This window comes from Stenella coeruleoalba (assembly GCF_951394435.1).
Source record: "Stenella coeruleoalba genome assembly, chromosome: 9".
In the NCBI taxonomy this organism is placed as follows: Eukaryota; Metazoa; Chordata; class Mammalia; order Artiodactyla; family Delphinidae; genus Stenella; species Stenella coeruleoalba.
Genome location: NC_137155.1, coordinates 76,572,126 through 76,598,887, shown reverse-complemented (window position 1 = coordinate 76,598,887; position 26,762 = coordinate 76,572,126). Strand labels below are relative to the sequence as shown.

The following is a 26,762-nucleotide window of genomic DNA, read 5'->3' as shown; positions in this document are numbered from 1 at the left end:
TGAGAAGATAAACAAAATTGATAAACTGTTAGCCAGACTCATCAAGAAAAAAAGGGAGAAGACTCAAATCAATAGAATTAGAAATGAAAAAGTAACAACTGACACTGCAGAAATACAAAGGATCACGAGAGATTACTACAAGCATCTATATGCCAATAAAATGGACAACCTGGAAGAAATGGACAAATTCTTAGAAAAGCACAACCTTCTGAGACTGAACCAGGAAGAAATAGAAAATATGAACAGACCAATCACAAGCACTGAAATTGAAACTGTGATTAAAAATCTTCCAGCAAACAAAAGCCCAGGACCAGATGGCTTCACAGGCGAATTCTATCAAACATTTAGAGAAGAGCTAACACCTATCCTTCTCAAACTCTTCCAAAATATAGCAGAGGGAGGAACACTCCCAAACTCATTCTACGAGGCCACCATCACCCTGATACCAAAGCCAGACAAAGATGTCACAAAGAAAGAAAACTACAGGCCAATATCACTGATGAACATAGATGCAAAAATCCTCAACAAAATACTAGCAAACAGAATCCAACAGCACATTAAAAGGATCATACACCATGATCAAGTGAGGTTTATCCCAGGAATGCAAGGAATCTTCAATATACGCAAATCAATCAATGTGATAAAGCATATTAACAAATTGAAGGAGAAAAACCATATGGTCATCTCAATAGATGCAGAGAAAGCTTTTGACAAAATTCAATACCCATTTATGATAAAAACCCTCCATAAAGTAGGCATAGAGGGAACTTACCTCAACATAATAAAGGCCATATATGACAAACCCACAGCCAACATCGTCCTCAATGGTGAAAAAGTGAAACCTTTTCCACTAAGATCAGGAACAAGACAAGGTTGCCCAGTCTCACCACTGTTATTCAACATAGTTCTGGAATTTTTAGCCACAGCAATCAGAGAAGAAAAAGAAATAAAAGGAATCCAAATCAGAAAAGAAGAAGTAAAGCTGTCACTGTTTGCAGGTGACATGATACTATACATAGAGAATCCTAAAGATGCCACCAGAAAACTACTAGAGCTAATCAATGAATTTGGTAAAGTAGCAGGATACAAAATTAATGCACAGAAATCTCTTGCATTCCTATACACTAATGATGAAAAATCTGAAAGTGAAATTAAGAAAACACTCCCATTTACCATTGCAGCACAAAAAGAATAAAATATCTAGGAATAAACCTACCTAAGGAGGCAAAAGACCTATATGCAGAAAATTATAAGACACAGAGGAAAAATTAAAGATGAAATAAATAGATGGAGAGATATACCATGTTCTTGAATTGGAAGAATAAACACTGTGAAAATGACTCTACTACCCAAAGCAATCTACAGATTCAATGCAATCCCTATCAAACTACCACTGGCATTTTTCACAGAACTAGAACAATTTCACAAAACTTCACAATTTGTATAGAAACACAAAAGACCCTGAATAGCCAAAGCAATCTTGAGAAAGAAAACTGGAGCTCGAGGAATCAGGCTCCCTGACTTCAGACTGTACTACAAAGCTACAATAATCAAGACAGTAAGGTACTGGCACAAAAACAAATATAGATCAATGGAACAGGATAGAAAGCCCAGAGATAAACCCAATCACATATGGTCACCTTATCTTTGATAAAGAATGCAAGAATATACAGTGGAGAAAAGGCAGCCTCTTCAATAAGTGGTGCTGGGAAAACTTGACAGCTACACGTAAAAGAATGAAATTAGAACACTCCCTAACACCATACACAAAAATAAGCTCAAAATGGATTAAAGACCTGAATGTAAGGCCAGACACTTTCAAACTCTTAGAGGAAAACATAGGAGGAACACTCTATGACATAAATCACAGCAAGATCCTTTTTGACCCACCTCCTAGAGAAATGGAAATAAAAACAAAGATAAACAAATGCAAATCAATACTACAGTGAGATGTCATCTCACACCCGTCAGAATGGCCATCATCAAAAAATCTACAAACAGTAAATGCTGGAGAGGGTGTGGAGAAAAGGGAACCCTCTTGCACTGTTGGTGGGAATGTGAATTGACACAGCCACTATGGAGAACAGTATGGAGGTTCCTTAAAAAACCAAAAATAGAACTAGCATACAACCCAGCAATCCCACTACTGGGTATATACCCTGAGAAAACCATAATTCAAAAAGAATCATGTACCACAGTGTTCATTGCAGCCCTATTTACAATAGCCAGGGCATGGAAGCAACCTTAGTGTCCATCAACAGATGAATGGGTAAAGAAAATGTGGCACATATATAGAATGGAATATTACTCAGTCATAAAAAGAAACGAAATTGAGTTATTTGTAGTGAGGTGGATGGACCTAGAGTGTGTCATACAGCGTAAAGTAAGTCAGAAAGAGAAAAACAAATATCGTATGTTAACACGTATGTATGGAATCTAAAAAAAAAAAAAAAGGTCATGAAGAACCTAGTGGCAACATGGGAATAAAGACACAGACCTACTAGAGAATGGACTTGAGGATACGGTGAGGGGGAAGGGTAAGCTGGGACCAAGTGAGAGAGTGGCATAGACATATATACACTACCAAACGTAAAATAGATAGCTAGTGGGAAGCAGCCCCATAGCACAGGGAGATCAGCTCGGTGCTTTGTGACCACCTAGAGGGGTGGAATAGGGAAGGTGGAGGGAAGGAGATGCAAGAGGGAAGAGATATGGGGATATATGTATATGTATAACTGATTCACTTTGTTATAAAGCAGAAACTAACACACCATTGTAAAGCAATTATACTCCAATAAAGATATTTTAAAAATTGATTATAAATAAGTATTGTCTTATACTAATAGTGATAATATTTTGATTGTTTCTGGTATTTACTCTTTGCTTTCTTGTATAGAAATCCTTCTCTTTAGAATAAGTTCACTGCCATATGTTGTCCTATAGCAATTAATGTCTGACCTTAATGGGTGCATAGTTAGATTTTGAAGAATTTAGATGGAAAATTATGCCCATGTTCAACATTTTCAAGAATTGGTATAAAGCCATTTAATTATTTTTTTTTTTTAGTTCAAAAGAAAAAACAAAACCTGAAAGTCACTGCGTAATGCAAAAGCTTGTTATTTTCAATGTAGTCAAAATGATCATATGACTGAGTGTGAGTACTATGCTCCCTGAGGGGGTAGTTACATTTTATGTAATTGAGGTTTTGGCTAACTGTTCCAGAGAACCCTCGGGAGTGAGTGAATTTAGGGCATTCAAGTCATTTTTACTTAGTTGACAAGGTGATAATTGATTCTAGATTACTTGGCACATGTAACTGTCCCTGGCAAGTTTCTGAGTTCTACCAGATGTTGGGCACAGCTCTTAGAATGCTCAGGGACAGCTTCTCATGAGCTGCGTGTCACTGCACTGCTGCAGGGAAACAAAACCTTCATGTTTCATGTCATCAAAACATGATTCCTTGGGTATCCCTGTCTTATATAATGCAGTTTTTACTCTGATGAGGACAGAAACCAATTCATTGCTGTGCACAGAGGTTGTATGTCATGGATTTAAACTCCAAACTATATTGATGTCCCCCCCCAAAAAAAACAAACCCCAAACCGATAATTTAAGCAGATATAAATGAAAACTCACTTTCTTCCATGGCAGATTAATTTTCTATTTTTCATCTTTAAAGATTACATGTGAAAAGTAACAATGAGGTCATTATTTGCTCTGTAAAAGAAAATGAGAACTATGTAGTGACACTTTCGTGTAAAAAAGTAGTCCCATTTGCAACAAAGTACCTTCCTTTGTGGTATTGAATTTGATTATTGCTTTTAAAAAAAAGGACTTTTGGCTCCCCTGGTGGCACAGTGGTTGAGAGTCCGCCTGCCGACTCAGGGGACACGGGTTCGTGCCCCGGCCCGGGAAGATTCCACATGACGCGGAGCGGCTGGGCCCGTGAGCCATGGCCACTGAGCCTGTGCTTCCGGAACCTGTGCTCCGCAAAGGGAGAGGCCACAACAGTGAGAGGCCCGCGTACCGCAAAAAAAAAAAAAAGGACTTTTAAGAAGCAAGTGAGGGGCTTTCCCTTCCGGGAAGGTGAAGTACACATACTGTTTCCTATTCCTCCTGCTAAGTACAACTAAGACCCCTGGACACGATATATAAAACAAACATAAAACTCTGGAAGGCTGGGAGAAGGCAGATCAGATGCGCACCTCAGGACCCAACAAACAATATGGTGATGCATTCCTGGGGGTTTCTTACTTTCTGGTTTTGGGGGTTTGCCTCATCTATCCCCAAACACAGAGCTAAAGAAGATGGTTTCTGGAAATGCCAAATAACGCAGATGAAACAAACATACAAAAAACAAACAAAAAGCCTAGAAGCTGGTTCTTGCTAGCCAGAAGACCGGGAAAGGGACATCCTACAAAAAAAAACCAAAATTGCTGCACAGGTCGTTACAGAGACTCCAGGTTGCCTTGTTGCTGGCGTTTCCCCCAGGACCTGAAGAAGCACTGCAAGCTAAAAGCTGATGGCATAGTTTTAACCTTGAAGGGCTCGCGCCCACAGCAGACCATGCCTGGGTTGATTTCTCCCTGGATAAGTCGCTGTCTGGGCACGTGACCTACACAGTCACAGGGGTCCAGACCTCAGAAGGGCTCTGCACTTGGTTTAATAATCTGTTGTCGCCATCTTGAAATTCTTAATGATTTTTGAACACAGGGAACTGCCACTGAGCACCACAAATTATGTAGCTGGTCCTGATTGTGGATCCTACAGTGGTATTTGTGTGTCTGACATTCCTCTGTCAGAAAAGTGAGAGTAAATGTTTATCACAGAAAGCCTTATCATATTTCATGATCATCAACTTTTTAAGCCTGCAATGCAAATTATATTTATACTGTCATTACTGTAATGTTCTAAGATAAATATGAATATGACTGTAGCCAGCCATGCATTATGAAAGGTCCCAACCAAAGGGCACAAATCCAATTCACTCAGTTTAGTACTTAAATGATGTGAACATGGAGAGGATTGTCAGTCAGGGAACATTTATCCTGAATCCTCCACATTCTCCACTGTTTCCTCTTGTGTTTGCCATCATGATGCAGTCCCTCCAGTTTCAAATCCTTTCTCATGATAAAGTATTATATATTATTTTTACTTTACAATAAAATTTTACCGATTAGTAAATAATTCTGAAATGTTTTTATTTTTTTAACTCACTTCTAATTTTAGAATGCAACATCTTCCCCAGTAAAGAAATTATAAACATCAGATTTTAAAATGATGAAACACTTTGCTGAGGTCTCTGAAATTTTGCTAAGAGGTAAGGTCTAGACCTACTATTAAATGATATATTTACAAAATGGCAGAACTTTTCCAAAGAGTTATTTGCCCTGATTGCTTTAAATTAAACATTTCATAAACTATAATAGGAAGCTGAATTCATATGTTATAATATAGTTTGACTTAACCAAATAGAAAAGTTATTCTGATTTCCAAATGTATACTTCTTTTTGTTTCTTTTAGAAGTTTAATTTGCTTATTTTTTGTTTGTTTGTTTTTATAAACCATGATTATTGCAATGGTTTAGACTGAGATAAACAGTTGGATTATAAATCTCTGTCTCTAATGGATTGCCTTACCCAATTCACAAATCATTTTATTCCACTCACAGGTGCCTATAAAATGGGGAGGGGGGAATGTCTAAATTTACAATATAGCTGTTGTCATAATGTCCCTATCTGATCAAATTTTAACCAGAAAAAAACGTTATATTTGTGTTAAAACAATAAACCATCAATCAACACCTTGATGCATGAGCTAGCACTTCCCCTCAGCAACATATCTGGGGAGGTGGAACAAATGCAGGCTCTCTGATGCTCAGACAGTTCCCTGCTGTTCCAACAGCTCCGGGTCACTCATACGTTAACCCTGGTTTACGACAGATAGAGCTTCCCTAAGAAGGAACTGAAGGCAATTTATACTTCTATATATCTTTGTCTTAGGTAAATTTACATATTGTCTTTCAATAGCTCTTTGAGAAAAGGAGTTTGTGATATTAGAAATCAAAACACTAAATATTTTTGCTTTCAGCACCTCTTCTCAGACCCTTATGTTTTTCAACCCTTTCGAAGCCAACTTCATCTTCCTTTTTAACGTGCCTATGCTCTAATAGAAATATTATTTATACATATTAAGTGTCTGTTTTCTAAAAGAAAACATCCTGTCTTTTTCTTCCATATGAAAGCATTGCATTGACATACGTACACTATTGATACTATGTATAAAATAGATAACTAATGAGAACCTACTATATAGCACAGGGAACTTTACTCGATGTCCTGTGGTGACGTAAATGGGACGGAAATCCAAAAAAGAGGAGATACATGTATACATAAAGCTGATTCACTTTGCTGTACAGTAGGAACTAACACAACATTGTAAAGCAACTATACTCCAATAAAAATTAATTTAAAAAAAGAAAGCATTACAATATGATAGTCCTAAAGAGATAAATAAAATAATTCCTTCCTAATTTCCATGTTACAACATGCATTCCTGTTCGGTTTTATCTCAAATATGTATTCTAGCCTTCCGTTAACATCAGTGGGTTATGTATGCAAAATGTATTTGAAGAGAAAATTGTACCAGAGGTTGATAAATATTTCAAGGATAAACATACAATAGATATGTTCAGTGAGTTCTATATCTTCACTATTCAAATGATGTTAAATATACATCAAAATTGTTGACTTTTCTTGGTGCCTCAGATACTTGCTAGTGTTTAAGTAGAGGTTACACTAGTCTCCTTTTTGCAGAGTTAAGGACTCCAGGATGTACAAAGCAAATGGGTCAGATATTGATGTTATTGCTCACATGTTTCACTAGATGGCGCCATGAGCATCTAAAATAGCAGAGTACCCCACACCAGCGTCCTGAAATACTCCTTTATTTCAGCATTTCCTTAAATTGTAGAATATTCCATTTCTGAAAAAAAAAATGTAATTACTCTTGCACGTTTTATGTTCCTATGTATATCTAAACACATGCTTTTCTATCAGTGTTTCAAAAAATTACAAAATTCTGTTGGAAACTGTACATTTTTTACGTATTTAAATATTGCCATTTTTTTCAAGACTGGTTTTTCTTTTTTTGTTTATGAACCACTTATGATGATTACTCTTGGTAACTTGGTGACATTCTGACAAGCTGCTAAGGCTTCGCTTGTAGTACCTTAACAGCTTATTTTTTCAGAGTGTATACATGTCTACAAGAAAATTAGTGGCTGATGAAAGGTAAAGAGCCTTATCTAAAGTCAGATCAACAAGCGAATGGTCACATGAACCCAGCCTACATAATCAGGAATCATTATATTATAGTTTCTCTGACTCTAAGACTTATTGCATGAAGCAAGCAGTGAAGTGGGTTGGAAAATTATGCCTCAAACAAATAGAGTAGAATCCTTCCCTTTGCTGGTGCTAGAAAACAGTTTCTAATTTCCAGACTGCTGACCCTCCATTAAACAGTTGGAGCTTGTTGGTACATAATTTCCACTAGTCTTTAGGAGAGTTTCTTTTCTGCTCGTTTATTAGTTAATTACAGTATCAATGTTATGGAGACAGTGAGTATGAAGGACTAGATGTTCGCAGGGCTGGCTTGGGTTCTTTTGGGTACAGGTAGAAAGAGCGACTGAAAAGTGGAAACAGGAGGAGAAAACGCAGAGACAGACCTGTACAATCAAGCCCAGAAGGGTGCTCAAGACAATAAGAAACTTCACAGTCACTTGAGGATGGCAGTTAGATCAGAGGATCTCACATAGTTGGCCCCAGGGCTTTTTGCAATGCCTTGAACCCAAATTCTTTGGACACAAGGATACTGTTGTTTGTTAGCACCTACTGCTGTTTTGCACAGAACTTTCCTGGAAGGAGACACTTTCTGATCAAATATATCAAGTAACTAAAATCTTATTTTAGTTATCGACCCAAGATATTTGTTTTGATTTAACTGCTTATCTAGTCCTACATTTACTTAATAATCTGAGTGGTTTGTGCAAAGACTATTCAAAGCACTGAAAACTATTTTTTTTAAATAGGTTTTATGCATTGAGTTTGACTTCCGGAAAAAAATCTGCCATTTTGGAACAAGAAAGCAAATGAGCGGACATCTTTTGTACTATTTAATAGATCTCAACAATCTGTACCACATAGGTGAAACCACACACCTCAGATGGGACTCGAACCCACAATCTTCCAATGAAAACACACAGCTCGTCTCAGGACTTAATGAAGCTCAGATTCTTCCTGTGTCGGCGCAGAAGGAGTTCGGAGAGAGGCAAAGTGATAGGTAAGAAGTAGATTTATTTATAGCCTTTGTTAAGAGGTTGCCAAAAAATGGAGCACAAGAGGACTGTTATGTCCCAGGTCTTGGGCAAGTTCCTGGGATGGGCCACAAATTGAGTGTCCTTCGCTCTGCACAGAAGAGAATTCAAGAAGGAGCCATAGTAAAGTGAAAGCAGAGATACACACTCATGGTTTTCTCAGAAGGCAAGGGTGGCTCCAGGGCGCAGGGGTGATTCGTTTTTATGAGCTGGGTAACTTCACATGCTAAGTGGGAGTGGGAGGATTATTCCAGCTATTCTGGGGAAGGGATTTCCAGGAATTGGGCCACCACCCCACTTTTTGGCCTTTTATGGTTGACCTTGAACTGTCATGGCACCTGTGGGGATGTTGTTTAGCATACTAACATTGACAATGAGTGTATAATGAAGCTCCGGGTCTACTGGAAGTCGAATCTTCTGCCATCTTGGGCCTAGTTCTAACTAGTTTATGTCTTATCCTCAACAGCTATGTCATTCTTTTAAATGTTGTGCCCTGCCCCCTTCTCTCCTATCTCATTGGTAGAAAGCACATATATGTGTTTGTCTTAAGGAGTGAGTCCTAAATGTATAGGTTGTTTACTAATTTCTGAAGATTTAACTCTGAAGTCATATCAGATATTGAGAAAGCATGAATCTCAATGTTACTAGGTATGTGATTCTGGGTGGGATATTAACACCTCTGACCTCAGTTCCTTGCCCCTAAAATGAGGATACTGACCTTACAGAGATCGTTAAAAGGATTAAGTGAATTTAGATGTCTAGCCCAGGTCAGCAGTTATTAGGTGTTCAGCGGATAAGATTACCTCCCTTCTCCCAACTCCCCTACTCAGTCAGAGTGATGGCGTGTTACCTAAAATGGGCAGGCAAGCACTAAATCAGTATTTTAAAACAATACAACAGTTTTTATTTTCTCTGTGGGTAGATTCACTGTAACTGAGCAATGTAAATTTCTTAATAAACTTATAATTGCCTGCTTTCCATATCTCTAAGGTAGAAATTACACAAACAGTATCAGTATCTCTCATAGCCTTATCTGATGGTTCTATAAACTGATAGCTTTTGATTCCATTTTTTTTTACTTGTCTGGAAAGTGAAAAGGAAAGAGAATGAGGCCACCACTGTTACCCCCTCTGCAGCCACACAGGGAGTTCTCCCGGATACGGTGCACAGGACAAAATGAACCCGACAATTAAGGAGATTTTGTCTCTGTGTCCAGCTAGTTTCAGGAGAACCAACAGTTATAACCTTAGCTAACTGCTCCTAAAACAAAGAACAGGATGTTGGCTAGAGGCAAAAGGAGAAGGGTTTATGTCTGGTTTTGTCAGCAGTTTCAAACAAAAGGGGAAAGGTCTGTGTTTGGCTTTGTCACAGGTACCTGCGAGTTTTACGGTCGTCATTAGAGAGAGTGGACAGCAAGCCTTATCTAAGTCAGATGCGGGAGGGTGGCTGTTTTTGGTAATCCGTTTTTCAGAACGTAAAATGGTGAGGGGTTTCCGAAGACGAAGACTTGGAAAGATTTCTCAACCATCGTTATTTACTAGAAGCACAAGGCTCGTATAAAGTTCAACATTGCCAGGCCCCGCTCCCTTTTTGTTCAAGACAAATGAATTGCATTCATTGCTGAACAGCTCAGAGGTGACCATAGTCACCTGAGCGAGGTGAACCAGGGTCTAAGAAATACGCTTGTGGGGACTCTTGCTGGAGTTGTACCTGTAAAATTAATTGAAACATCTATTGAGAAGCAGTGGCACAGGTCAGCTGTTTTATAGTATTTGGGAGATCAGTCATCTGAAAAGAGGAATGTCTTAAATGAAAATAAAAATGCAAATAGAAAAGTTTAGGTTAAAGTGAAAAGACAGGAGTTAAACCCTGAGAATGTTCAGTCCAGTGAATTCCAAGAGTTGGTGGATGCAAGTCTTTCCATTACGCAGCACTGCTCATTGAAGTTAAGACATCAGTGCTCTTGGTGGTGTTGTCCAGTCTTGGTTACTTCTTGTATAAGGACATGCATGGCCCAAGCATTTCACCAACCTTCCTTAGCGGCCCAGCGACTTGTCCAGGGAGAAATCCAGCCCGTGCATGGTCTTCTGTGGTGGTAAGCCCTGCGAGGTTGATATCATGTCAACAGCCTTTAGCTCAAAATGCTTCTTCAGATCCTGGATAAAAGGCCAGCAATAAGGCGAGCTAGAGTCTCCATAAGGATCTGTGCAGTCAGATTTCTGTGGTCAGTGATGCCAAGTGAGGAGGGAGGGAGAAAAGTTGGAAACATTAGTTGAAGGGCTGTAGCCAGGTAGTGAAGGAAACAAGAAGAATTTCAAGTTTGGTAAGGGCTGACAATTTATGCAAGTTTAATCGTGTCCAGTCCAACTTACAGGAAGGCAACAGAACTAGTTTTTCCAGAGTTGGGAAGGATCTCAAATGAATCTTAATCAAACAAGATGGAGGTTGCATATCCTTTAGTTACCTGCAGTTTACAAAGAGGTACAAAACAGTTCAAAGACAATGAACATTTTGCTGTGACATAATCTTCATCCATCCTAATCGAGCCTGCACATTGGAAGACCCACCTTAAATCAAACTTCAACCTCTCAATTAATATCAGACCTTGACTTTGCCTTTTGGAGACACAGACAAAGCTCTGTCAAAGTGGTGAGCCACAATAAGCAATAAACTCAGCTTTGCCTTGTTAACAAGTTGTATTAATGGTATGTTTGGAGGGATGGCATTTGACAACTGAGTACCAAACACTGTTGGGTTGGGGAGTTGGGTGGCTTTTGGGTACCAACAGTGAAAGAAAGCCAGAATATAAGACTGTGTCAGGTGTTCGACTGAAACTTCTTCCAGGTCTTGTGTCTTAATGAACCTTAGAGTTAACAAATTTGAGGCAATACCCAGCCTGAGAAACAGATGAGATTTGACATTTGTATAAGAAACAAAGTATACTGAAATCTTCAAAGCAGTTGATTTGGTTTAGTTAACTTTGTTTCATGCGATGTCATCCTCTATTAAACATGCTTTGTGAACCTTTTCTATCATGATTATGAAAAGGAAATCTCCAATCTGGGACTAATCACAATGTCCGAACAAATAAAATTCTGATTTTAAATTTAGTAGCCATTTGTGTTACATTTAACTATGTTTAAAATTAACATAACTTCTCACTAATGTTATTTATCACCACCACCACCACTACAAAAATTCAGGAGAGTAGCCACTAAATAAAATTTTAAAAATATATGTTTTCTGACTCTTTAAGGTTATAGGAGGTGTTTTAAAAATTAGAATGTGTAAATATGAATACTCCCTGATTTATGCATCTAGTAAATTCTTTAATTAAGAATTACTATTAAATTATTCCAAATTTTGTTTGAAAGGATTTAGTTATTAAAAGGGAAGTTTTATTACTTGTGTGAATAGACCTGTGAGAATAAATGTTAAATAGACAAGGGCAAAGATGAAACTCTAGTATATTGTCATTGGATTTCTGGGTGCCACACTTCATATTCTGGGTTTCTTGGGTTCATGTTTATAAAATGATAGTATCTTTACATTGTAATTGGAGATTTCCACCCAGTTCAGAGCTGATCTCTTCACAGCTTATGTGCTCTTTTGTTAGCTTCATCTAACAGCTTCAGTTAAAACTCAGTTTGCATAGAAAATATGCGTGACACAGAGGGAAGAAAAAGAAATTTTTAAAAAATGAGAAAAGGGATAAAAAATTAGAGATACCACCATGTTGCTCTGAAACAAAAATTTTTTCCAAACATATTATAAATGAGAACTACAATTAGTCCTTCCCTGGTATAATGGCAAGCGAGGAAAATCTTTCGCCATTATCTCTTTTGTTTGCAATGTCTTGTCAATATTGTAAAACACACACACACACACACACACACACACGCTAAAATAATTTTTTAAAATATAGGTACAATAAACACAACCAGAAACTAAAACTTGTTTTCTGTGATGGTGGACAGCTATAAACAGGAGTGTATTCCAAGAAGCTAATTCCCCTCCCCCCTCCTCAGGCTTTAATTTTTGAACTGGTGACTGTTTCTGGGCAGATGGATTAACAATTCACTTTGGGTTTAAAGTCTTTAGTGAGACACAAGTGTGATTGAGCTAATAGGAATTACTGATTAACATTTATGAGAGTCAACTTAGCATTACGCTCGTCTGTAAATGTCAGACAAGTTCCTCATTGGGATTTCATGAGTACAATCAATACCACTAAAGGAAGTTAAACAAATTTGGTTGGTAGTTGTTTAAAAACATACTTCAAAGGTACTTGTTATTAGAACTGGCAACATTTCTGGGAAATAATTTTTGGAACATACTTCAAGGAGGTTATTCTACTGTGGCACCCTTGCTCACTCCATTTGCACTGGAGGTGTATTTTCTTACTTTCTGACTCTTTTATTTACCTGGATATAATGTATACCTATATGTGCATGCATAGCCATTCGTTCAGAAAATATTCTTGAGTTTCTCCTATGCTGCTGACACTCTGTTGGGTGCTGGAGACTTAGAGTTAATGACAGAGACTTGTTTCTGCCCTCACAGAAGCTTCTAGTCTAGAGAAGGACACAATTACAATACACTGTGGTGAAATGTGATAAAATGGGGAAAGTCCAGTGTGATTTGGGAGCCTCCAGCAGGGGCACCAAACAACTTTGAGAATGGAGAAAGAAGTCAGAAACAATTCCTGAAAAAGGTAGCAAATAAGGTGAAATGGTATGTTAGGAATAAGCCATGTCAAGGTGGGCAGAAAGGATGGTCACCAGCAAAGATTTTCGTATGCCCTATAAGGGTGTGACTGATGTCAGTCGAACCTAGATTATGAGCACTTTCAGAGCAAGAACTCTGCCTTATTTATTTATGTAACCCTTGCTGTTTAGTTCCGGGATTGGTATTTAATACTTGCACCATAAATGTTCGATCAAAGAAATAAAGGGAAAGATGCAGACAGTTGTAGTGTGTCCAGGAAGTAGGCCCAATCTGCTGGAAGAGATTTCCTCATACCCCTGTACAAGTGATCCTAGTAGATTAAGTAAGGTATGAAAGATCATTTCATCAGAGCCCAGATGTCAACAAAACAGGCAAAGAGACCTCTCAAGGGTCATGGCTTCTCTTTGAACAGGTGTAAATCATGACAGGTGAGAGCTGTTTCTTATAGTAACATGGGACACAGGGCAAGAGTAGATGAAGATGAGCGTTAGACGTTAAGTGTGTGAATCAAAGAGAAGTGAGGACGAGATGGAAGGCAGGCATGAGAGCAGGAAAGAGTAAAAAAACAGTATGTTAAAAAAAAGCTATAAAAAGAAAATGCAAAAGTCTTCGAGTAAGAAGTTAAAGGAAAACTGGGAATGAAAGGAAAAACAAGTGAAGAAAGAACAAAATACAAAGCAACAGGAAATAAGGTTTAAATATCCATTCCAACTCAAACTCATGAGAATGACTACAAAGAGAAATAACTCCCAGACTTTTTGGGCTGTATTATCAAGAACCTAAAGTCAGTGGACTAGAAAAATATATACTCCTTTCATTATGATAGGAACCAAGGATTTCTACATTATTGAATCAAATGTTTGTCAGACAAATAGATGTTGATAATTTTTGGAGACTATTGCCCAACTTTTTCTCCTTCAAAAAGGATTTTTTTTCTAACATATATTTATGGCATTTGTTTAACCACAAGGAAACAGTCAAATTATTTTGTTTATAACCTCAAACCCAAAAGCTTGTTCTGAACAGAAATATGAACCAGAAAAAAATTACATGGTAAATCAAACCCTCATTTTGGGGCTGGGACACTGTGCAAAGTGGTTTACAATTTGTTCTTTGCAGTGTAAATGAAAACCCCAAGATATTGGCAGACGAGGAAAACATTTTTTTCTTTTAAAATTATCTTTTAGTATACATGAGAGGCAGACTTCACAAATAGAAATTTCCCATTTTATAAAAATTTAAAAGAAAAAGGACCCTTGAGAAAGTGGTAATTTTTTAATATAAAAATATATTATTTGAGAGAAATGCAAATTAAAACTACACTGAGATACTACTTCTCGCCCATCAGATGGGCAAAGTACAAGAGTTTGAAAACCCACTCCATTAGTGAAGCTACAGGGAAACAGTTCCCCCAATTTTGAGCTGGTGGAACTGTAGAAAATCACAACCACTATGGAGGGAAATTTGACAATATCTAATAAAAGTGCATATGCATTTACCTTTTGACCCAACCAACTCCACTTCCAGGAAACTGCTCCAAAAGTACACTGCAAAACATGAAAATACATATGCATAAGATATTCATTGTTATTTTACTATAATAGCTAAAGAATGGAAATAACCCAGATGTCTGACTGCAAGACTGGTTGAATAAACTATGGTACATCCACACAATAGAGTATTATGAATCTATAAAAAATAAGAATTAAAATATGTTAAAATACGATTTTCCATATAGTATGGAGTTATATCTAATATTATTGAATTAAAATAGTCAAATAAAGGCAAAGGATGCATAGTATTCTATTTAGCTTAAAAGGGGGATATGAGAATTTTTCTACATTTTCTTATATTTTAGACAATAGAAAGATAATATATATATATATATTTATTTATTTATTTATTTAATTATCTATAAGGTAAGAAAGGAAATAAATGGGAAATATAGGAATAGAAATTACACTTCTTAGTATGGATGGTATTTTATAGAAACTGCATTTCTTAGTAAAATAATACAATATTTTGTAGATTTGACTTTGAAACCATTTAAATATTTTATTTAGTTATAAAACAAACATTTTTAACCCCTAAATATTTAAAGCAAAGTGAAACAAATGAAACTGTGAATCTGTTGGTGGCATCACCACACCAAGTGCATTTAAAACACAGTAATTTAACTGTACATCTGTAGTGGTATGTATCCAAAAAATAAAAAAGGCCTGCAAAAGAATATTAAGTTATGGTTAGGAAACATCCTACTTATCATAGTAGCATTTTGAAATTGTAATTTTGAGGTTGTACTTTAGCATTTTGTGTTGTAATTTTGAGACTAATATGTGTATTGTGGGACAAAAGAAATACTTTAATTAACAGGGATTTTCACCAAAAGAGAAAGGAGATACCTATATAAGATTATGAAAGTTAAGTTAAAAAGTCTCTAGTCCTGAATTTGATTGGAAGTATCGAGAGTCAATATAAGCCACAATGTATTTATTATAAAGGTTAACAAGATTAAAGTCAAGTTATACAAATTGAAACAAAGGGGTGGGAGGGTGGGGGAAAGGCTAAAAATATAAAGAAAGCCTAACTGACCTCTGGGAAAATATAAGGCAGTCTGACGTCAAACACATGTCTAATCAGAGTCCAAGGAGGAGAAGTGAGAATATAGCAGAAAAAAATATTTAAATAAATAAAGGCAACCATTTGTCCAAATTCAATTTTTAAAAATCCAATCGAGAATCCAAAAGCTCATCAATTCCCATGCCAAGAGAACCACACCTAGGTATGTCACAGTCAAATTGCTGAGCCCTAAAGATAAACAAAAAATCTTAGAAGCAGACAGAGAAAAATATAATACACGCACTACCTTTGTGAGACAATGATAAGAATAATCCCAGACTTCTCATAAAAAATAATGCAGGCTAGAAAATAATGAAACCACATTTTTAAAGTGTTTTAAGAGAAAAAAGAAGTTATAGTCAAAGAAAACATCCTTCAAAACTGAAGGCAAAATGAAGATGTGTACAGAAGACAAAAGCTGAGAGAATTTACTACAACAGACCAACGGTACAAGATAAGTTAAATGTACAAGATAAGTTAAATGAAGTCCCTTAAGCTGAAGAAACATAATAGCAGATGGAAACATGGGTCTAAATGAAGGAATGAAGAATGCAGGAAATGGTAAATATACAGGTAACTATAATGGACTTTCTTTTCTCACTTCATAATTTTTGTAAAAGATAATTGACTGTTTACAGAAAAATAATAACTCCATATTTATGGGGTTATAACATTTAGAAATAAAATGTGTGATAACAATATGAGGAAGGGAGTAAATGGAAGCATACTGTTGAATGATCTTAGATTACATAAGAAGTGGTACAATATTAATTCAAGATGGGCTGTCATAAGTTAAAGGTGTCCATGATAATAGCTAGTGAAACCAATTTAAAAAAAAAGATTTTAGCTAAATGCCATTAGAGGAGATAATACACTGCTGAAAATAAATACTCAGTAATTCAAGAAAAGAAAGGAGGAAAAGGAATAAATAAAAGATGAGATAACTAGAAAACAAATAGCAGATAGTAGACTTAAGCCCCAATATATAAATAATAATATTAAATATAAATAAACTAAAACTCCATTAAAATATAGAGATTGTCAGACTGCTTAAAAAAGCAAGGCCAAACTATGTAGTATTTATAGAAGGTAACCTTTAGATGTGAAAAATGAACAAATCCATTATAATATTTGGATATTTCAACACCTCTCTCAGTAACTGATATCATTAGTGAGAAACAAATCACTTGAGATGGAAAATTTGAACAACACTGTCAACCACCTTGACCTAACTGATATTTATGGATCACTGCCCCTCAAGTTAGCAGAAGATACATGCTTTTTTAAGTGCTTACAAGGAAAAGCATACATTAAATACTTATATTAATAAAGAAGAAGGTCTTAATCAATTATATAAACTTCCACCTAAAGAAAAGAAAAAAGAAAAAAATTAAAGGCAAACTAAGCAGAAGTAAGGAACTGAAAAAGGTAGAGTAGAAATCAATGAAAGAGAAAATAAAGAAAATCAATGAAACCAAAAGCTGGTTCTTTGAAAATATCAATATAATTAATAAACCACAGAGGCAGAGGGAGGGAGACAAAAAAAATTTAACAATATCAAGAAGGAAGGAAAGAGGAGGCATTCTACAGATTGTATAGAAAATTTGAAAAACGAATAAGCAGTATGTTACAAATATCTATGTTAATAAATTTTGCTACTTAGATGAAATGAACAAATTCTTTGAAAAACTATTTCTTTTAAAGAAATTAATTCATAATTATTAGCCTCCAAGTCCATCTGACTTTATCAGTGAATTATATCAAACATTTAGGAAGAAATAATACCAAGTTTACACACACTGTAACAAAAAAGAAGAGGAAAAAACGCTTTCCAATTCATATTACGGCATATAAAGCATAACCTTGATAGTAAGAAGGAAATTAAAGACCAGTATCACTCATAAACATAGACCTACAAATATTTAAAAAATATATTTCCAAATCAAATTCATTAATTTATAGAAAGGATAATACACTGTGAGTGGGGTGTAAAGCAAGAGTGGCTTGATATTCAAAATCAACCGGTACATTAACAAATTAAAGGAGAAAATCATATGTTTATTTCCATAGATGCAAAAAAGAGTATTTGACAAAATTTAATGCAGTTAATGATTTTTTAAAACTCCCAGCAAACTATAGAGAGAAATTTTCTCAATGTATTAAAAGACATCTTGAAATAAACAATCAAACCCCCCAAAGTATGAAAATTTTTTATATCTGATCATCAAAGGATAAACACTTCCCCTCTAAGACTGGAAACAAGGAAGGGATGGTCACTCTCCCCACTCATATTCAGCATTACACTGAGATATTCTTCGTGGTATGAGTGCAGGGCTCTCCTGCCCCCAGAGTATTTCTGTAGTACATCCAGCCTGCTACCCCAGGCAGACCCTTGTCTGCTGAAACTTTGGCCACTGTCCATTTAGAACATCTATATCCAGCCCACACTGTGGAATAATAAGACTACAGGGGACTGCATGTACTGTATTACCTCTCTGTTTTTAAATTATCTCCAGTAAAATCTATATTACATCTGTGCTGTATAATGCTAGTAGTATGTGTGATCCCTTTGCATGGGTACTGAATACAGCTTGGAATTTATCCATACATGTTTTATCTCTACATGTTCTAAAAGATATTTGTGAAAAGTTATTACATGATTATTTTTAGTAATAGCAAAATATTGAAAACAATCTAACTGCCCAACAAGAAAGTAGTGGTAAAATATATTCTATACATCCAGAAAATAGAATGCTGGACAGTCATAAAAAAGACTGAAGAAATTTGTTGTGTAATAACGTGTAATGATCTCCAAGCTACAATGCTAAGTGAAAGGGCAACGCAAAGAAAACGTGTATCATAAAAGAGGACGTGAGATAGATGTTAGATAGATAGATAATAGACAGATAGATATGCATTGCTTGTATATGCATAGCATATTTCTGTAAGGATACACACCAAAAAATATTCAATATTAGTTCATTGTAGAGAGAGAATTTGTTGCTGGGTAACAACAATGGAAGGGAGATTTTTACTATAATTGCCTTCTCTTCCTTTTGAATGTTGAACTGTCTTAGTGTAGTAGGTAATCCAAAACTAAATCAAATCTAAAAAATAAAGAAAAAACTCATATGAATCACAGTAATATGTAATCTTTACCCAGCACAGGGGCTGTCATCTGCTGTTATGCATAAGACAGGTTGAGATGTGATAATAGATTAGAATCTAGATGAAGAGATACAACAGTGCAGAGAAAGAGCATGAAAACGAAACGTTACGAGCCAGGTTCCGTGACATTGTAGAGGCAAATCTGCGGCATGAGTGAGCCAAACTTGGAGTCTGTCCCAGGAAAGGCTGTGCTAAGGAGGCACGCAGGACTCTCCTACAACCCCACACCCTTTTCTCCATTGCCACCACCAGTGCCATCCTCCAGCTCAGTACTAATGCCGTTAAACACAGCTGTCCCTCACTCCTCCCCCACCTGACCTCATTTCATCTGACACTTTAAAATCCTACCCCATGCAGTCAAAGCTAGCAAAGAAGATAAAGCAGGATTTGGAGGGAGATGAATAATAGAAAGGAGAGGAGGAAGAAAATTCCCATGAGCCTATCTGGGAATCTCACCACCAAATTATCACATAATATACATGAGAAGATTCATTTCTATTTCCTACACAACCAGCATTTACATGAAATGCTTTGCTTGGCGATGATTTTTTTTTTTTTGGATTTGACACCAAAAGCAAAAGCAACAAAAACAAAATAAGCAAGGGGGACTACATCCAACTAAAAAGCTTCTGCACAGCAAAGGACTCCATCAACAAAATGAAAAGGCAATCTTTGGAATGGGAGAGAATATTTGTAAATCACATATCCCATAAGGGGTTAATATGCAAAATATATAAGAAATTCATACAACTCAATAGCATTATGGAAAACAGTATGGCATTTCCACAAGAAATTAAAGATAGAACTACTATATGATCCAGCAATCCCACTTCTGGGTGTGCATCCAAAGGAAAGGAAATCACTATAGTGAAGCAATATCTGTACTCCCATGTGTTCATTGCAGCATTATTCACAATAGTCAAGGCATAGAAACAACCTAAATGTCTGTCAGCAGATAAATGAATGAAGAAAATATAAAAGAGAATATTATTCAGCCTTTTTTTTTTTTTTTTTTTGGCGGTACGGGGGCCTCTCACTGCTGTGACCTCTCCCGTTTCGGAGCACAGGCTCCGGACGCGCAGGCTCAGCGGCCATGGCTCACGGGCCCAGCTGCTCCGCAGCACGTGGGATCTTCCCGGACCGGGGCACGAACCCGCGTCCCCTGCATTGGCAGGCGGACTCTCAACCACTGCGCCACCAGGGAAGCCCTACTCAGTCTTTAAAAAAGAAGGAAATTCTGCCATTTGCGGCACATGGGTGAAACTGGAGGGCATTATGCTTAGTGAAATAAGCCAGACAGAGAAAGACAAATACTGTATGATGTCATTTATATGTAGAATCTAAAAAAAAAAAAAAAAAAAAATACCCAGCGTAGAGTAGAATGGTTGTTTCCAGGGACTGGGGCATAGGGAAAATGGGGAGAGTTTGGTAAAAGAGTACACATTTTCAGTACTTGGTGACTATATTTGCTAACACTTATATAATTGAAATTTGCTAAGAGAGTAGATCTTAAGCATTCTCACCAAAGAAATAAACAAACCAAACCAAACCAAGCAAACAAACAAAAAATGTAACTATGTGAGGTGATGGATATATTAATTAATTTGACTTGACTGTAGGAATCCTTCCACAATATATACATATACTAAATCATCACGTTGTACACTTTAAATACATGACAACTTTCTTTGTTAATTATACCTCAATAAAGCTGGGAGGGGGAACACTTTGAAAGACAACTGGATTGTAAATTAAGGAACTTTGTACTCCCATATGGAGACATACAGACTAAACGTCATAACAGCAAATGAAAGGAAATGGCAGATATCAGCAAGACTGATATTGAGACCCCATTAATAAGGATTCATTTTCTGCTTGAAAATAAATCTTATATTGAACTTCATTTAGGCATAGACGGTGCTTGTCAGTTTATGGAGATTGTGACAGGAGCAAAAGATATGTTAGGCTTCAAGGGACAGCAGACAATTCTGAAGCACAAGTTGGCAACTTTAAATAACTTTTCTTCCTCATATATCACAGACACAAAAATATGTGAAGCAGATGGTACTGCTTGGCTATTTATAGTTTGTGTTGAAACTTGTTAAAGACAGTTTGGATCATGATTAACAAATCTTATCACCTCTTAAATGAAACATACCACAGGGTTTTTCTTAGAAGGTGTTAGAAAGGCAGCTGGTGATTATAGTCTGTGTTTCTTCTTTCTACAGATAATAAATCTAAAATCACCAATGGCCTTCTGGATGTAAGCAAACATACAAAGAAAATCAAAGTTGGGAGGTAGTCATGTCTATTGAATAAGCAGGTATTCCTTGGGCCCCTGACACATGATAGATGATGATGTTGATGGAGATAGATAGATAGATAGGCAGATAGGGAGTTAGATGGATATAAATACATATTTTACTTCAATGTATCTTTTCCCCTGAATGAGTTGTAGCCATCATCAGAGCCGTTCAACAACTGTTTCCTGTTCCTGCCCTTCTGGGCACTTGGTGGATTTATACTTCTTTGCTCCTTTGCATTCGGTGAGGCTGTGTGACTACTTCTAGCCAGTGAGTGGTGAACGGATGCGCAGTGCAATACCTCTGGGCTAGTACACTTAAGTGACAATGCCGGACATCAAAAATATTTTTTTTTTCCTCTCGTCACTCTAACCAGCAAACATTGAGGCAATGGCTTCTCTTGCAGCTTTGGGCTTTGAGTACCCCAATAAAAAAAGCCCTGTTATCAACCTGTGATAGGTTGTTTATTATGAAAGATATCAGAAGCTACAATAGCACAGCTTTGTGTGGTGCTCCTATAGTTCTATCTCAGAAAATTATTTTGAATTATTTCATTCCTAATTTAATATGCTTATTTTCCTTTCTCGGGGAAATCCTAATCAACCTCCTCAACTGATTCTCTAACTTTCTGATATTTGTTCCTCTAATGTCTATTTCTTTTTTTCTTTACCACCTGGAAGTTTCCTCCATTCGTGAGATACTAATGATTCAACAGTTCCCTATACTCAAATTAGTTCTAGTAGCTTCTATGTTTTGGCGACCAGAAGAACTTAACTAAGAGAGTTATTTTTGTAGGGCAGCTGTAGCATTGCAGAGATTTGCTGGAAGTACCTCTTCAGTATTTTGTTGTTGTTGTTTGTATTTTATCTTGCTTCGTGTAGAGAAAGAAATGTTTTCTCTAAGAATAGACTTTTTCTTTCCCTCCAATTCCATTAAGAAGTCATCGGCTGCTGCTTTATTGCTTATTCATTTCAGCATGACCTGTTTCAGTCATGATAGGCCTGTGTTAAGATAACATTAAGTGCTGTATATAATAGAGCCAAAATCTTAAATGGCTCAAATGTATTAGTTTATTTCTCACTCAAGTAAAAGTCTAAAATTTCTATTAACGGGCAGTTTTTCCATACTTAGTAATTCAGGGACTGAGCCTCTTTCTTATATTGGGGGTTCCTATTCTCTAGAACCTCATTCTCATCTGCATCTAGCTAGCAAAATAGGAAAGGATGAAGGAAGCATAACTTTCTCTTGAAAGCCTTGACCAGAAAAGGAAACACATCACTTGTACTGACATTGCATTAATACCAGGACAATCATAACAACAAGAAAGGCTGGGAAATGTAGTATAGCTGTGTGACAAGGAATAAGAGGGACAAGATTTTGGGTGAATAGCTAGCAGTGTAGAGAGGGTAATAAGGCCCAGTGAGGCCACGAGCAGGAAAGAAACTTGGTTCCCTTTAGAACCTAAGGGAATAAAATGATGCTTCCATGCAACTGTGCAATAGAAGAGACTGTTACATAATAAAAACTTGCTTGGAGCTGAATCATTATATATAACTGATCATAAGACATGGCTTCATATATATTAGTATGTTGGCACCTGCAGGCTGATACAAAGTTCACAGATCTTTTGGGATGTGTTGTTGACAATATCTCCCATGCTTGGGAAAGGTTAGGAAGCTTTAGCTGGGAAGAACCCCAACACATGTGGATTCTGGTTCTCTTTATCATCTTTGCATTCTTCTCAGTCAAATAAACTGCACTCCACGGAGATATCTGGAATAGTGCTTCTGTCCTGAGACAACAGTGGAGAAGTCCCTTCAAATTTTCACACAGAAAGTATTTCCAGTCAATCATTTGGTAACTGCAAAATTATCAATTAAATGTGAGAACAGAATAAAGATGTTTTCACATATGCAGAGTTTCATATGTGAGTTTAAGCAAAACTTTTTACTTAAAGTTTATGTAAAATAAAATAAGAAAAATCTGGTGCTAATACTTAGTTCACAGACTCTCATGACTTATTTGGCAATTTTTAAATTAAAGACAATATAGTCTAGTGAAATGTGCCTAGGCTTTATAATCAACCTCCCTGAATTCAAATCTTTGCTTGACATATTAATAAATATATGACCTCAGGAAAGAAGTTACATTGTTGCTGAGTTGTTTGTGTCTCACTTTCTTTCCCTGTAAAAATAGAAACGAAGATGGCAACCTCTCTGGGTTTCTGTGATGATCAAAGGAAAGCATGTACATGGAAGCACCTGATACTTAGATGGGTACTGAAGGAGTATTATTATATTATTTTCAGACTCTTAGCCCTTAGAAGCAATAAACGCTCTCCACCTTCCATCTTCTACCTTTCCCATGCATGTTTAATGCAAATATTTTTCTTAAAATGTGGGGTTTTTTATCCCTACATCCATTTATATATAAGCACTTGTGTGGTGGAGAAGACCATTTACTATGTGACCTATGATCATTGCAGCAGAAACCACTATATCCCAAAATATGTTTCACTTCTTTGTGGCCATACAGCCACCCTTGCAGTTACTTAAACATGCCTTTTGATTATGTTCTCCCCAATGCAATCAATGTAAGAAGTGATATGAGCCACTTCCAACCATAAAACATGTCTCACTGAGCTACTCCTAGCGTTTTTCTTCTTCCAGATATCTGGGGCAGTAACCATCAGGCTGATCCTGAAATCAGCATTTTTAGGATGACATAGCTACCTTTAGTCTGGGTCTTAAATGATTGTGTGGAGAAAAAAAATCACCCTACTGAACTAAATGACCTCCCGGGACTCTTAAGAGAGAAATGAATGGTATTTGGCCACTGGTATTTTGTGGTCTGTTACAGAAGTCTACCTTAATTAATATAACAAATGAGCCTATTATCCTGAATCTCAGTATCCATATCTGTAAACTAAGAGAGTTGGACTAGATTACTTCTAAGATTAGTTTTTATAATAACGTGGTATGATCCTTAACCTTAGGTTAGGAAAGACATTCTATAAATATTAATGTGTCCAGACTGTAGAGAGCTACACATTAAATAGAATACTTACATTCCAGATATTAGGAAAAAGTAGAAAAGTATGCATAATTAAAAAAAAAAAAGAATTGGTGAATCCAAGAGACTTAGAGGAAAAGATTTGGGCAGGAGGGAAGGGGAGAGAGAAAGAGACTACACAGTGGGTCTAGAATAACCAGAATGCTGTTTGCCCTGAAGGCTGAAGGCTGTGCTTCTCAAAGCAAACAGAGGGAGCCTTACACCCACGAAGAGCAAGAGAGTGTAATGTGATTGTTTGACTGAGGAGAGAAGCAGGGTTAAATTGAGAGGGAAAAAAAAGACTTGGGGAAAGTCAGACAAGAAAAACCCATGTTCAGGGAGACTGAAATTAGAAAGCCAGTTACAGCCACTGGAACCTAAGAATGGCCACTCTTGAGTCAGAACAAGGGATCCGGCAGCCCATTTTTCTTTTGCCATCATCGACCTCAAACATGTGCCTTCTTTGCCTTTTCTGGTTGTATTACACTCTTTTAAATGTGCAGAAACAAAATGTGCAAAAAGAAAACAACAATAAAAAAAGTAGAAAAAAAAAGTAGAAATGAAATTCCATAAGAACATAACCAGTGGTTTTACAGAAAGATATAATAATGGTTCCAGTTTGTTTCTAAGAGCATTTGCTTTATCTCAAATGGACTGAGAAATGCAGAGAGTTAGGATGTTAACCAAGTACAGATGACAAGCAGCAGTGATAGGAACTATCAGAAAGAAAACTAAAAGCAGAGGATATTCCAAGGGGTCAGACAAAGGACCAAGATCTAGAATCAATCATTTGAGATGCAATAATAAAACAGGCTGCCAGTGACCTTGTCCCCACGGTGAGCCACACCCATCCCCCACCTCTGCAGGAGACCCTCCAACACTAGCAGGGAGCAGACAGCAGAATCAAGAACTACAATTCTGCAGCCTGTGGAAGGAAAACCACATTCACAGAAAGACAGACAAAATGAAAAGGCAGAGGACTTTGTACCAGATGAAGGAACAAGATAAAACCCCAGAAAAACAGCTAAGTGAAGTGGAGATAGGCAACCTTCCAGAAAAAGAATTCAAAATAATGAGAGTGAAGGTGATCCAGGACCTCGGAAAAAGAATGGAGGCAAAGATCGAGAAGCTGCAAGAAATGTTTAACAAAGACCTAGAAGAATTAAAGAACCAACAAACAGAGATGAACAATACAATAACTGAAATGAAAAATACACTAGAAGGAATCAGTAGCAAAATAATGGATAAGTGACCTGGAAGACAGAATGGTGGAATTCACTGCTGCAGAACAGAATAAAGAAAAAAGAAGGAAAAGAAATGAAGACAGCCTAAGAGACCTCTGGGACAACATTAAATGCAACAACATTCCCATTATAGGGGCCCCAGAAGGAGAAGAGAGAGAGAAAGGACCCGAGAAAATATTTGAAGAGATTATAGTTGAAAACTCCCCTAACATGGAAAAGGAAATAGCCACCCAAGTCTAGGAAGCGCAGAGTCCCAGGTAGGATAAACCCAAGGAGAAACACGCCAAGACACATAGTAATCAAATTGGCAAAAATTAAAGACAAAGAAAAATTATTGAAAGCAGCAAGGGAAGAAAGAAAAATAACATACAAGGGAACTCCCTTCTCCATGGGTCTCTCATGTTTCAACATGTCTTGTGAGTAGAAGCCCTGACAGCTTTTGTTCTGGACTATCATTTCAAGGATTTTTGTATATGGAACAGTCTAAGAAGTTAGAAATAAGGTCTCTCTCTGAGACAAAGGGCAGTGGTGCTTACTGCCTATCATAGAAGATGCAGGCTCTCTAAATGCAGGGTTCCTCTCTTGAAATACAACCCACTACATGGGCTAGTATTACTAATACTTCTTTCCATCACCCCCTGGGAACTGGGGCTCAAGAACCCAGCACAAATGCTAATATTCTGCTACTACCATTGCTGCAAATAAAACTATGATTCTTCTTCTCTAAACCAGGAGTCTCATGTTGTCTACCAGCATTAATGAAATTGTGGTAAGCTAACTTGTTAGTTTGCAAATAGCATAAAAATTTCAGAAACTTCACAGCTCTTGAATCAACTATGGCCTGGAGCAGTGTGAAATATAGGATGCCTCCCTTGCAACTTTGAGAAGAGCAAAACCTTAAGGGGAAGTTGCTTCTGTTAGACAAAATGATTTATACTTTTATTTCCAGTGTGTTAATGGTGGTTAACTTTAGAGTCTATTCCAGTGGATCTCAAACTTTTGCATATATCAGAAACATGTGAAGAGCTTTTAAAAATGCAAATTACTGAGCCCCATCCCACAGAGTTTCTCACTCAGTAGGTCTGGGACGGAGACTTTGCCTTCTTCATGAGTTCCCGGTGATGCTGGTCAGGGGATCCCACTTTGAGAACCACTCATGTATTCCACAGTCTGAAAACCAAGGAAGACTGGATTACAAAAGAACAAGAGGAAAAATAGCCATCAGCTGGTGATAGAAGGGCCTGATATATAGGAATTGTCTGTGACTGTATCTCT

The 26,762-nt window shown here is 36.9% G+C and overlaps 1 protein-coding gene across 4 annotated transcripts in view; it reads left to right on the top strand.

Annotated features, from left to right (window-relative positions):
• FAM3C (FAM3 metabolism regulating signaling molecule C) overlaps positions 1-26,762 on the top strand; it is a 379,854-nt gene that overhangs the window by 224,899 nt on the left and 128,193 nt on the right. For all 4 annotated transcript variants that reach the window (XM_079932258.1, XM_079932257.1, XM_079932259.1 and 1 more), the window contains one exon: positions 8,205-8,340. The gene's annotated coding sequence lies outside the window, so the exon portion shown is untranslated. The remainder of the gene's footprint in view (positions 1-8,204; positions 8,341-26,762) is intronic.